This window comes from Schistocerca gregaria, chromosome 1 (genome assembly GCF_023897955.1).
Source record: "Schistocerca gregaria isolate iqSchGreg1 chromosome 1, iqSchGreg1.2, whole genome shotgun sequence".
In the NCBI taxonomy this organism is placed as follows: domain Eukaryota; kingdom Metazoa; phylum Arthropoda; class Insecta; order Orthoptera; family Acrididae; genus Schistocerca; species Schistocerca gregaria.
Genome location: NC_064920.1, coordinates 394,333,633 through 394,347,121, shown reverse-complemented (window position 1 = coordinate 394,347,121; position 13,489 = coordinate 394,333,633). Strand labels below are relative to the sequence as shown.

The following is a 13,489-nucleotide window of genomic DNA, read 5'->3' as shown; positions in this document are numbered from 1 at the left end:
ATGTGTCAGCACCCAACCATCAGTACTTTTTTATGACCAATGGAACCAGAGGTATGAGCACCGGAAAATCCTGTTTTATGCGCGGCGTTTTGGAACATATTAGGTAAGCATGCTGTCTCATGTATACCGATTTAAGAAGTGGTAGATCATATCCTGTTGAGAACGAGGCCATTACAGACTTTGCACAACTGTAGAGTGAGATTGGACGAGGAAGCAAACCGGTCGTGTTCTTTCCAAAGCAACCATCCCCATCAATCGCCTCAAGGGACTGGAACCCAAATCTCTTTGGCCAGACGGGAATATGAACCGCACTCTTCCCGCACATGGGTCCAGCGCAGTGCGTCGCCTTGCTCGCTGTTACCAACAACAGGTTGCGTGAAGTCTTCTATGTGATCTTCTGAAGTCTCCAAGCAGGTCGCAGTCTCTCATTCAAAGCTCAACAAATAATTTATGTGGTATTTCTATGTGTATCAAATTGTGAGTAAACGTCTTAGTATTTATCTGTATCGTAGAGCTCAAGGGTTTAAAGATATTGGAGTTAGATAATATGAAACCCTTCCTAAATATTTTCTTGTATTTATTCGCGAGTAAGTCCAGCTTCCATTCAATCTACAATGTGGAATTTGTGCCTCAGTACACCGGAGCTTTCTGAGAGCGCCCGTTTCCATCTACAACGTCATTTTTATATGCTGTGTACTGAACAATAGTCCCTGATGAGGAGTATTATAGTGTTATCAAATAAAATCTTATTACTGATGTCCGTTTTGTCAGAATCCATGCTGATGTTGTATCACCTGATTAAGATTCCCATGTCACAGCACTTTCCATTACTTAATTTTGTGTGTATTTATAGTCAAATGTCTCGTAAAATAGTCAAATGTCTCACCAGACAAAATATTCTATCACAAAGGCATAAGAGAACTACAAGTATGCCTATGTATGCGTGATGTAAATCGCAAGCAACATAAAATATGCTACTAGCACGAAGCCTATGTTCGTAGTTAAGGAATCGTACTTTAATACTACATCTACAGTAGCTTTACTAGATAGAAGCTGAAAAATACCATGGTACAAGAGAAATACATCTCTAAACACTGTAGCCGGCCGCGGTGGTCTCGCGGTTCTAGGCGCGCAGTCCGGAACCGCGCGACTGCTACGGTCGCAGGTTCGAATCCTGCCTCGGGCATGGATGTGTGTGATGTCTTTAGGTTAGTTAGGTTTAAGTAGTTCTAGGTTCTAGGGGACTGATGACCACAGCAGTTGAGTCCCATAGTGCTCAGAGCCATTTGAACCATTTTTTTCTAAACACTGTAAACGGTAGACAATACACAAAGAAAAACCCCGTAGACTTCAAAATATCTTCCAGTCGAAGTAAGCATCACATATTAAATATTCGTTTCGTAAATTCAAACGCTTTTTATTCCTGCAGTCTATGTTTACTCATGTTCCAGACGCGTTTTGCCCTTTATATTGAGACATCTTCAGTGGATTTAATGTGGAACAACGAAGTTTTGTTTTTATGTGCGATACTTAAGGGTCATAAAACAGTTCACGCTATAATTTCTATAAATTATTCGCTTTTTCTGCCGAGATGACCAGATGGGAGGAAATGCAGATGTCATCTGGAGAAACGAATAACTGTAATTATTTTTTTCATAAAAATTATGACGTGAACTGTTTTCTAATCTCTACACATCGAATATAAAAACATAATTGTATTTTTACAGATTAAATCCACCGAAGATGCCATAACGTAAAAGTAGAAACACTTTTGCAACGTAAATAGAATAGGCTGCAGTAAGAAAATGGCATCTGAATTTATGAAACTAATATTTGTGTAATTTCTACGGATAATGGCAACGTAGACAAAGTTAACATTAGTAAATCCTTCATAGAAAATTCTTTCATGGGAAAAGGTACATCCCTAGAGCAAAAATACAAAATACAATTACACTACATTCTTCATTCCACCATTTTCAAACCGACAAACACAAATAACTGCAATCTACATTGCCTCCTGGCTTCTACGCAAATTTTCTGTCCCGCTTTCCTTTCATTCAGTGAAACAAATTTGGAATACAATGCTGCGATGACTTCCACTGCGTAAGTTTTGTGCTCAGTAAGGTATTTATTGGAACACTTATACAGAAGTGCTTTTCCGGAAGAGTGAAGAGACGCACTGATGGAGTGGGAGTTGCAATCAAAATAAATAAAATTCTTAAGAAGTTGTGGGTCAGAAATCAGAAACATCTTTAAATCGTGACTGCCCTTAGACTCGTCGTAAGTCTACGAGGAGGCAAAGTGTTTAGTAGTGCGTTACCTCTTAAATTGTCTTCAGCTTGGGGAATAGTTAAACACATCATTACAGAAGTTACCAATCATGCACGTTGTGAGATAAAATGTGTAACTGTCGGTAAACAACGCTTGTTAGAAGTACAGAAACTCACACTAATTTCGACTTCAGTTATTCGGAACTGGCCGATGTGGCCGAGCGGTTCTAGACGATTCAGTCTGGAACCACGCGACCGCTGCGATCGCAGGTTCGAATCCTGCCTCGGGCGTGGATGTGTGTGATGTCCTTAGGTTAGTTAGGTTGTAGTAGTTCCACGTTCTATGGGGCTGATGACCTCAGATGTTAAGTCCCATAGTGCTCAGAGCCATTTGAACCATTTAAACCAAGTGATTCGGAGTTCGAGATAATTCGGATTGATTTTTATCGCAAAGTGAAACACTGCCTTACCGGACTGAACAGCATCCTTCCCTAACTCATTTACTGTAATATCCTGAACGCATCCACTCCCTTTCCATTGGTCACAAGCACCCAACGAAGTCAAAGCCTGCTTCGTCCGCTTACTGAAGCCCACATGACAAGTAGTGTTAAATTTCATCTCTGCGATAGGATGAAAGTGTGTTTAAGTATCATACAGTACAATACGCTAACCGACAGTTAGGAATGAATAAAAATCGTTAAGTGTAGAAGATAAAATGAGAGAGCTTGATAACATCCAAGACCGTGCTCCTGCCCAGAGTATTAAGACAGAATCTTATCCGTCATGGTTAGAGAGTACCGCAGGTGTTAACGTAAATTGCACTGTAGGAAATACTGCAACCAGCCACAAGTTGTTTGGAAATGATTTTATGGTACCGTTACTAGTTTCTGGCCTGAGGCCATCGTCAGACTGTAGCGTTCATTTCTTTGTAAATTTTACATTTTTCTCGTAAAGTATAACAATTTTTTGGTGATTTTTAAAGTATGTATCACCAAACCTTTATATTTTAGGACAGAAACGTTAAACTAGCCAAGAAATCAATGCTACTGCCTGACGATGGGTTCAGGCCTGAAAGCAGTAACGATACCATAAAATGATTTCTAAAAAACTAGTGGCTGGTTACAGTATTTCCCACATTGTTGTTTATATTATGACAACAATTATGAGTTTGACAATGCTAAGTTGATTTTTTTGCGACATTAAAATCAGAAAGGTAAGGACTATGGTATGAAGATTAGCATCTCCGAAACGAAAGTAATTTCAGTGAGAAAGAGATATAAATGGATTGAGTGCCAAATTGGAGGAACAAAGTTAGAACAGGTGGACGGTTTCAAGTATTTAGGATGCATATTCTCACAGGATGGCAACATAGTGAAAGAACTGGAAGCGAGTTGTAGCAAAGCTGATGCAGTGACCGCTCAGGTACTCCCTTCTGCAAGAAGGAAGTCAGTACCAAGACTAAGTTATCTGTGCACCGTTCAAACTTTCGGCCAACTTTGTTGTATGGGAGCGAAAGCTGCCTGGATTCAAGTTACCTTATCAATAAGGTTGACGTTACGGATATGAAAGTAACTAGGATGATTGCAGGTACTAGTAGATGGGAACAATGGTAGGAGGGTGTCCACAATGAGGAAATCAAAGAAAAACTGGGAATGAACTCTATAGATGTAGCGGTCAGGGCGAACAGGCTTAGGTGGTGGGGTCATGTTACACGCATGGGAGAAGCAAGGTTACCCAAGAGACTCATGAGTTCAGCAGTAGAGGAGGAGTCGGGGTAGACCAAGGAGAAGATACCTGGATTCGGTTAAGAACGATTTTGAAGTAATAGGCTTAACATCAGAAGAGACACCAATGTTAGCACTGAATAGGGGATCATGGAGGAATTTTATAAGGGGGACTATGCTCCAGACTGAACGCTGAAAGGCATAACCAGTCTTAAGTGATGATGATGATGATTAAAAGTCGCAATAGAGCTTTTAACTTTGTATTTAAACAAAACGAGCTAACATAAAAACGAAAACGGACAACTGGACCGAAAATTACCACCATTCATTGATGATTTATACGTGCCGTACGAACGAAAACGCTCTATACTCTTCGTTTAGTTTTCTCTCTCTCTCTCTCTCTCTCTTTCCCTTCTTCGCTCCTCCTCCGTCTCTCGCTCTCTCTTTGCGGTGTCTATGCCAACAAATGGAGAGAGAAATAACATCCACACCGAGTAGCAGTAAGTAAAATTTTAGCACGTAGGCAATGGCGTAGGCTTGAATTATATGAAAATGGCAGCTTGTTTTACACCGTAATAACTGCGTGTGTTAGACATGTAAGATATAACAATGCAACCACTATGTAATTTATGCGACCGCAAGCGTCCATTATCAGTGACTTATGGCATTCTCCTTCCCACTTTCAGACGGTACCTTGCAGTTAGTCTTGAGATTTTATGCGCGCCTGCTAGCCTAAGTGATACCATTTCGCAATTTCCTCGGCAAAACGTGCCGCACCGCCAGTTGCACAATGCCTGCTGCGACCAGCCAAGGCCGGCCGCTGCTACAGCTCCGTCTGGCTGTGGTTCGCCACGCGCCGCCCTTTTTGCTGCCGTGACGTGCCTCGACGCGATGTTGTGCTCAGTTTGGATTTGTAGCTGGCCTGCTTATTTCGTTGTCACTAATTGCTCGCAGTAATACCAGTGCTCCTGCTATCACTATGCGCGGTATCAAGGTTGCTTATCACGTTATAGCATCAACGCGTACAGGGACCGACAAACTTTAGTGATAAATTCCTTACATAAAAACAAGGAAAAAGGTCTAGTAAACGAGGGCTCTAAGGGGCTTACCTTAAGAGATATGAGTACTTGTTCATCTTCCACACTGTGAAACACATCTCTTATATTGCAAGCTGTTTGCTTTTCAATTTATGGGAGGAGGTAGTATGGACCAAAACAAAACAAAAAAGTCTAGTAAACATCGGCTGTAAAATGTGTACCTGAAGAGCACATGTTCATTAGAAGACATGTATCTCACACTTGTGAAGATGATCAAGTGTTCATAGCTCTTAAATGGTTCAAATGGCTCTGAGCACTATAGGACTTAACATCTGAGGCCATCACTCCCCTAGAACTTAGAACTACTTAAACCTAACTAACCTAAGGACATCACACACATCCATCGAGGCAGGATTCGAACCTGCGACCGCTGCGGTAGTGCGGTTCCAGATTGAAGCGCCTGGAACCGCTCGAACACGACGGGCGGCCCATAGCTCTTAAAATATGCATTTTAGACCCCGTGTTTACCAGACATTTTGTGCTTATTTTGGTCATTACGTCATCCTCCCAAAATATGGAAACAAAGACTTTGTAGTAGAAGAGATCTGTTTCATAGCATTGAAGCTAAACAAGTGCTCATACCTCTTAAGTTACGCACTTTAGGCCCCATGTAGACTAGACTTTTTACTTGCTTCTTTGTAAAAAAATACCGTCCACACATTTTCTAGGTGTTTTACGGGACTGCCTTCAATTCGTCAGCGGCGGCTATCAGCTCTGAGTGTAGAGTGAGAGCTGTCTGAGTTTCTGGTCATTATCAAAGAGCCTTCATGTAGATTCCTCTAAATGTAGAAATATATGAGTTAATGTAGGTGAGTAAGAGAAACAATCCCGTAATGTTCGAATACAATATTAGTGGTGTGCACCCTGACACATCAGGTCGATTAAATATTCAGGCGTAACGTTGGAAAGCGACATAAAAAGGAACGAGCATGAGGGGTTGCTTGTAGGGAAGGCGAATTTTAGATTTAAACATATTCAGAATTCTAAAACATTTAGCTCTTGTATAAAGCCGACCGCTTACAGAACACTTGGGCAACCAATTCTTGAGTACTGCTTGAGTAATTGGGACCCCACAAGGCCGAAATAAAGGAATACTTGATTCAGAGGCGTGCTGCTAGATCTATTATCGGTAGGTTCTAGCAACACGAGAGTAGAATCGAAGCGTATTACGGAAGATTATTAAGGAACTCAAATGGGAGTACCTGGGGGGAAGAAGACATTCTATTCAAGAAATGTTACTGAGAAGGTATAGGGAATCGGAATTTGCGATAGACTACTATCACCAACATACATCTCGTGTAAGGGGCACAATGACAACATAAGAGCAATAAGGCTTGTACGGAAGTGTGCAGACAAACAGTTGTTTTTTCCGTTGCTCCATTTGCGACTGGAACAGGCAAGGGAATGACTACGAGTAGTACATGGTGCCCTTCGCCATGCGCCTCATGGTGGCCTGTGGAATCTGTATGTAGGTACTGATGCAAAATAAGTACACCATCAAATCTAGGGCTTTAGTGCATAAGACTCTTACCTTTAGCTCTTCAGCATCGTCGTCTCATCTAGAGAACACGAGTCGGAATCGGACTCTCCCTTGATTTGCGGTTTATTTCCTTGTACGAACGAGTAAAATAAACGATATACATTGTACAATTGATATTAGTTTATTCAATCTATTAAGACAAAGAAAGGCAATTGTAAGTAGGCTGTTTGGGTTTTGTTATTGGTAACCCCACCTCTGTATGAAAATCACTGGCTGCGCTGTGTGCAGTCTCTGGTGTTGTTCCATTGTGTCTAACTTTTGAAGATTTTGTCCCATTTGTTTTTGATTTTGTTCAAGTGTTGTGTCTAACTTTTGTAGCCTTAATCCCATTTGTTGCATTAACTGTAATAACAATGCACTGGTGTCTGAAACATGTTCCTCAGTGCTATTCGGCAGTGCATTTGAACCGGCAGTATTGGCATTCTGAAAAGCCGAAAATGTGTCTTGATTTATTTGAGAAAACGGCAAGGACGCAATACCTAAATCTACAGTATTTGCAAGATTGTGTCCTGTCATTTCGGAATCCTGAGGCGAGCTGTTGCCGACCAATCGATCGATAATGCTTCCCTGTTCACTAATTGTTTCATTGCCTACACCATAATTTGCAGCCCGCTCCATTTCCCCAAGCTCAATTACCAAATTACTACTTTGAACATTAGTTAATTGATTACACGGTGGCGCTAACATACTGCATCCGTCTTCACTGTCATTTCTCAGTTTACTTTGGAGCCTAGTATTACGTTTTTCACACGCCCTTACTGTCACAGTATTTCACACGACAACACATAAAAACACAATTTGAAGAGCAAAATAAGAGAACACATTAACATAGCACTGAAAATAATATCTAGTTAATTGCAAGCGCAGCTGCGAAATACTTAGTGCAAATTTACATGCGTCCCACACCTGTTTTACTGTACAACAATGAAAGACTGCAACTACAAAGGAGATTCTCTCTACAATTACGCGCTAGCAATAAACAAAATCTATACTAATTACACAAACAACAAGAAAAAATCAGAAGATTCCAGTGAAGTATCCTCGGCTAAGGGTAGACATATGAAACGTCCCCTTTGAACAATTATACGGGGCTTAAACTGACACACAATATTTTTAGCGCAACGGAATCTGACTTTCAATAATCCCTACAAAAGAAAGGCCCTGACTAACATTAACCTATACCTTTCACAAATTACTTACCTCACCAAAAATTTTCGTTACTCAAACTACTGCAATACAGCGAGCGCCACTACTGCCACGTAAATAAAAGATTAAAGCTACGGAAGGCACTAACTACTGATAGGCATAGTTACCAAATGAAAGATTTTAGTAGAGAACAAACAATGTATTTACCTTAATACTCATAATATATATAGCAGTTCATGACATCCATTCTTACAAATTTCAAAACTCCGCCATCTCTCTCCCCACATCCACGACTGCTGGCGGCTCACCTCCAACTGCGCAACGCTGCGCGCTGTTAACAGCTAACTGCCCAACGCTACAATGGCGAATATTACAACAATGCCAACCAGCCACAGACTGCACACAGCACAGCCAGTGATTGTCGTACAGAGGTGGTGTTACCAATAAAAATTCCTAAACAGCCTACTTACACAATGTCTAAAAAATGAACATGGCTGAAATAAGACAACGTACGAAATCTATCCCAGAAACACACCGCACAGGCGTCCTTCACCTCCTGTCTCAAAATTCAACTCCCGACTTCAACTGAGAGTAATTATTTTATAGCTGTGTGACTTATTCCGTCGCTTTTCGTGTGTCAAACCAGTTCAAATGGCTCTGAACACTATGGGACTTAACTTCTGAGGTCATCAGTCCCCTAGAACTTAGAACTACTTAAACCTCACTAACCTAAGGACATGACACACATCCATGCCCGAGGCAGGATTCGAACCTGCGACCGTAGCAGTCGCGCGGTTGCAGACTGTAGCGCCTAGAACCGCTCGGCCACTCCGTTCAGCTGTCAACCCAGTTATATGCCATAATGATGACATAGCTCCTCTACTAATGGGTATTTAACATAACATTACTTCAGGCTGAAAGCGTGTTGACTTCACAATTCAATAACTAATAACAGAAAACAGAGCCCCTCACAGAACGTCGATTCTTTATTCATTAAAATAATATGAACGTTTTGACGTAAGTATAGTAACGGAGGAGACACGAGAAAACAATATTTACTATAATATCATCAGAATCAGAATAACAGGGAGTGTCATCATAATTTATATCAAATGATAGCATTTGATAAGAGAAATATGAAAGCAGAAACGTATTTTGCTTATTGTAGGCAGCCTGAATGAGAAGTAATCTTTCTTTTCATGATGATTTTTAATCTTATGTGAGAACTTAGGTACCTCTTCAGAGATATTGCAACTTTCGACAGAGTTAGTTCAAATTCACGAAAAATGTGTTTATGAAACGTAATAAAACCGAGTTGTGTGGTGCTTTCACGTAATAGATTTGGTTCAATTTCACGAAAAATGTGTTTATGAAACGTAATAAAACCGAGTTGTGTGGTGCTTTCACGTAATAGATTTGGTTGCGTTAGCCCAGGGCAGTTGCCTTCCACGAATCTGACTGTGAATAACAAACGGTTCTGTCTGTCAATAGGTGTTTCAACTTTAGCCATACTCTCAGAAAAGAAAACCAAAAGAGAAAACTTGGTTGATATGGATGAGTAAACCCATTTTTAATAATTATTAAATGAAACAGAAAATTGCAAGCAGTCACGTGCAAAAATCAAAAGTGTACTCCCGTGTTATGCTTTATTTGACTGTAAAACCCAAAGACTGGTCATAAGTCACGTTTTTCTTGCTCGTAATCTTTGACATCAACCTTCACGACAGGTAGAATACACCGCCCGTCCAAAAACTTACGAGTCAGGTGTTATTCCTGTCGTATAAGCGACGTAAGCGCATTGTCTCCTGTGGCAGACTGAACTAGCAACTCTAAACAACAGATGTGTTCCGACCTGTCACATGTTAGCAGACAATATTGACCAACTGGCATGTGACCATAATGTGTTAACGTTGTTCCATCTCAAATCACCACAGAGTAACATCTCTAAATCAATGGTTTATCCTGTGTATCGTTTTTCGTCGCGGCGAGATCTATTTACGAAATTTCAGTCACCAACTTTCTCTTCCGAAAGCGAAAATATTTTGTTGAGCCCAACCTACGTAGGTAGGAATGATCATGACAATAAAATAAGAGAAATCAGAGCTCGAACAGAAAGGCTCAGGTATTCGTTTTTCCCGCACGCTGTTCGGGAAAGGTAAGGTAGGGATATAGTGTGATTGTGGTTCGATGAACCCTCTGCCAAGCACTTAAATGTGAATTGCAGAGTAATAATGTAGATGTAGATGAAGTGTTAAAGAGATTCTCCGGAATTAAGAAGAGAAAAGCATATGCAAAGTTTGCCCAGCACGCTTTGACCCCCGAACAAAAACAACTACGCGTGGACAGCAGTGGTTGAAATAGATATTCTTTTCTGCAAAAAAAAAAAAAATATGGTGGGTGACGAGAGTTGATGTTATCAATACTAACATACTACAAAGCGACAGCGTGCTGAAATTCACTTGAAGCCTCAACCCTTTGACGACATAATCAACAACGAAGCAGGTGCAATGCGCGATTTGATCGGCATCCCAAAGAAGGGCATTTGCGAAAGTTTCAACTTCTGTATGATGCACTCAGGTGTGGGAGACTATGTGGAACACCTAAAGCATTAAAACCTCCATCTAAAGTTCTGTCTACTTTTTATCAGTCTATTGTCGAAACTGCATTGACTGAGAATTTAGCCCAGACCAGTAGTGCTCCTTCTACATTCTTTTGATCAGAAGCTGCTCGACCCCTCTCTTTTCCCTGTGCTAGTGTACTACTGGCTGGTCTGCTCCTGGTTACGAAAACTTTTTTCAACCGGCATGATTCGAGCAGGGCGCCTACTGACCAAATGCCACCATCGACACGCAGAACCAGGCAATCTTCGCGGCGTCACATCTTTGTCGTCGCTGTGTGGCCGTGAATAGAAACAGACAGGAAGGAACGAGTTGTGGACCAGAAGCGGTTGCAGCAATTGGTGCGTGGGTGGGTGACGCTCAATCTCTCTGCGCCCACCGCGACCTCTGCGCAGCCAGGCTGGCCGCTAGGTAGACACGCATCGTCTTGCCCCTTCCCCCCCCCCCCCTCCCCCTCACGCACTCCGACCTTCCCCCCGCCCCACCCCTACATCATCTCCATTTCCCTGCCCCCTTCCTGCACTCAATCCCTCGTTGTGGGGCAGCGGATGAAACTGCAGTACCAGTCCCAAGGCTAAAGCTGCACTCTCCCAAATTTAACTGGCGCTGTTGTTGTCTCAAATTTCTCCTGATCCGCCGTTGCCCTCCTGGCTCTATAGGAAATTCTATCTCCAGTTAAACATGTTGTGCATCTAACAACCCCGTTCCCTCAGTTCAGCAATTACGATAATAATTAAATGAGGATAGTTAAGTTTCAACATTTCTTACAGCAACAACTAACGCAGAAACTATAATACTTTAAGTACGAAAACGAAATTGTAGATAGGATAATCCTAAATTAATCGTACCAGTAATTACTAGGCAATAAATATACTCATTGGATTCCTCCAAGAAATTATTGGCTCGGCTAGCTGTCCTGTGAAATTCGGAGTACGATTCCTTCATAGGACCTGCACTCGACATGTTTACGAAAAGAACACTACCTTCTCAACGTTGAATGGATCACAGCATGTTCTTGAAATCGACTTGGACAGTACTATGCTTCTCTTTATGTACGTACCAAATGATACTGGTTAAAAATGTTGACTTTCCAATGCTTGCTTGTGTAAGCACAAGCAAGCATTCACTTGAACACGAACAACTGCTACAATTCCGCACTGCATTGATAATGATCTGACACAGTTCGAAATCTGATCTGCGTTGTGACTATAAATGTCATATTAAAGCAACATAATTCTACGAGTGATTGCTGCTCTATCTAACCCAATGACATTCTAGATACAGTCTGATTTGACCGTAGATATTCCACAGTACAAAACGTCGCACTATTCAACCTGGAAGCAAGTTACCGACTTGGCTTCCCACGTCGTCCATCTTGAACAAACAACAGAGACTCTCATCAAAACGTTACAATGCAGTAAACAAAGACAGAAAACCTAGTCGCCGCAAAGAGTTTGTGAGGTACCGTTACAGCAGTTCGGAACTGGCAATTGTAAAAAACGTAAAAATCGGTACACAAAAGTATTTTAAGGATAAAAACAATTATATATCCCCAGGTATAATTTTTGGTAATGAAATTTTGTGATTTGGATGATGTTAAGTATATAAGTATCTTGTAGCTGTTGATGAAAAAAACAAAACCAGTTTCAAAGAATAATGAACATTCTCATAAGAAACGTGAAAGGGGAAGTTATGAATTTTCAAAATATAATACAAAATATATAAGAAGATAAGTGTAATTTCAAGTATTAGTCGCCAAACAACATAATGATCCGGAAAATTCCCACAAGGAAAGTAAGTTGTTCAATTTTCAGAGACACATAATGAAAATCTGAACGGTATCCAATGATTCATAAAAAAGATAAGTATCGTCAAGTATTAGCGATCAGGTGACAGAATGGTACAGACTCGTTTCACGCACTACCGTTCCGAAAATGATTAATTTTTGGCTGATCACGGAGCAAATGAGATTCTAAAAACATTTTTTCAATGGTAGATTCTGTTCTCCTGACTTTGCCCTGGAACACACAAGAACGATTCATTAGAAGTATTTGATTGGAAGGAAGACTAAATTTCAATGCAGCGTCGACGCCGAGGACATTAGAATCGAAGCAGATCTCTCTGTTGAACAACTGTGCTCAGTAACGTAACACGGTTTTAGAAGAACATGCCTGAAGTGATTTGCGTCCAACAGCTTCCGAATTGAACAACACACTAAGAACGCTATCAGGTGTATTACAAGATGGCAAAAATTTTGTCGTAAGATCTTAATTTTTCTTAACTATTGAGAAATGTAGATATTATTTTCCGCACCTTTAAAAACACACTTCTAACTATCCACACATTTCTGTGGAGGGTCATATCCGCAATGTCAACATGCGATGGCCGGCCTGGGTGACCGAGCGGTTCTAGGGGCTACAGTCTGGAACCGCGCTACCGCTACGGTCGCAGGTTCGAATCCTGCCTCGGGCATGGATGTGTGTGATGTCCTTAGGTTAGTTAGGTTTAAGTAGTTCTAAGTTATACGGGACTGATGGCCTCAGCAGTTAAGTCTCACAGTGCACAGAGCCATTTGAACCATTTTTTAACATGCGATGTTCATGCTTCTAACTCACGAGCCCACTATGAAAAGGACACCATATGGTCAAAGAATTTGATTGTGTTCTCGTAAATGTTTAAACGATACAAATAAAACAGCAGTCCATGTTTCATTTTTTTTATTAATAGGTTATCGGTCTCGGTGCACTGACCATAATCAGATATCTTCTTTGAAATCCAACGGCATAACTCAGCCACAGCACGAGATGTACTTAATGGATGCATGTAACATAATTTCAGCTTCTTCTTGCTAGATATGTCATGTACTTGTTGGCATTAATATCCCATTCTGCAGTTGCTTTATGCTGGTGGATTTTCAGGATTAGGTATTATGATGACAGTGAACCAAAGTCGCCAATTGTAACCTAGACTTTTGTTTTATTTGGATTACTATGCCAGTAGACGTTTTTCGTCGCGGCGAGACCTTTTTACGAAATTTCACTCACCAACTTTCTCTTCCGAATGCGAAAATATTTTGTTGAGCCCAACCTACATA

The 13,489-nt window shown here is 41.0% G+C and overlaps 1 protein-coding gene across 4 annotated transcripts in view; it reads left to right on the top strand.

Moving 5' to 3' along the window:
* LOC126349000 (doublesex and mab-3 related transcription factor 3-like) overlaps nucleotides 1-13,489 on the top strand; it is a 739,204-nt gene that overhangs the window by 368,810 nt on the left and 356,905 nt on the right. The window lies entirely within an intron of this gene.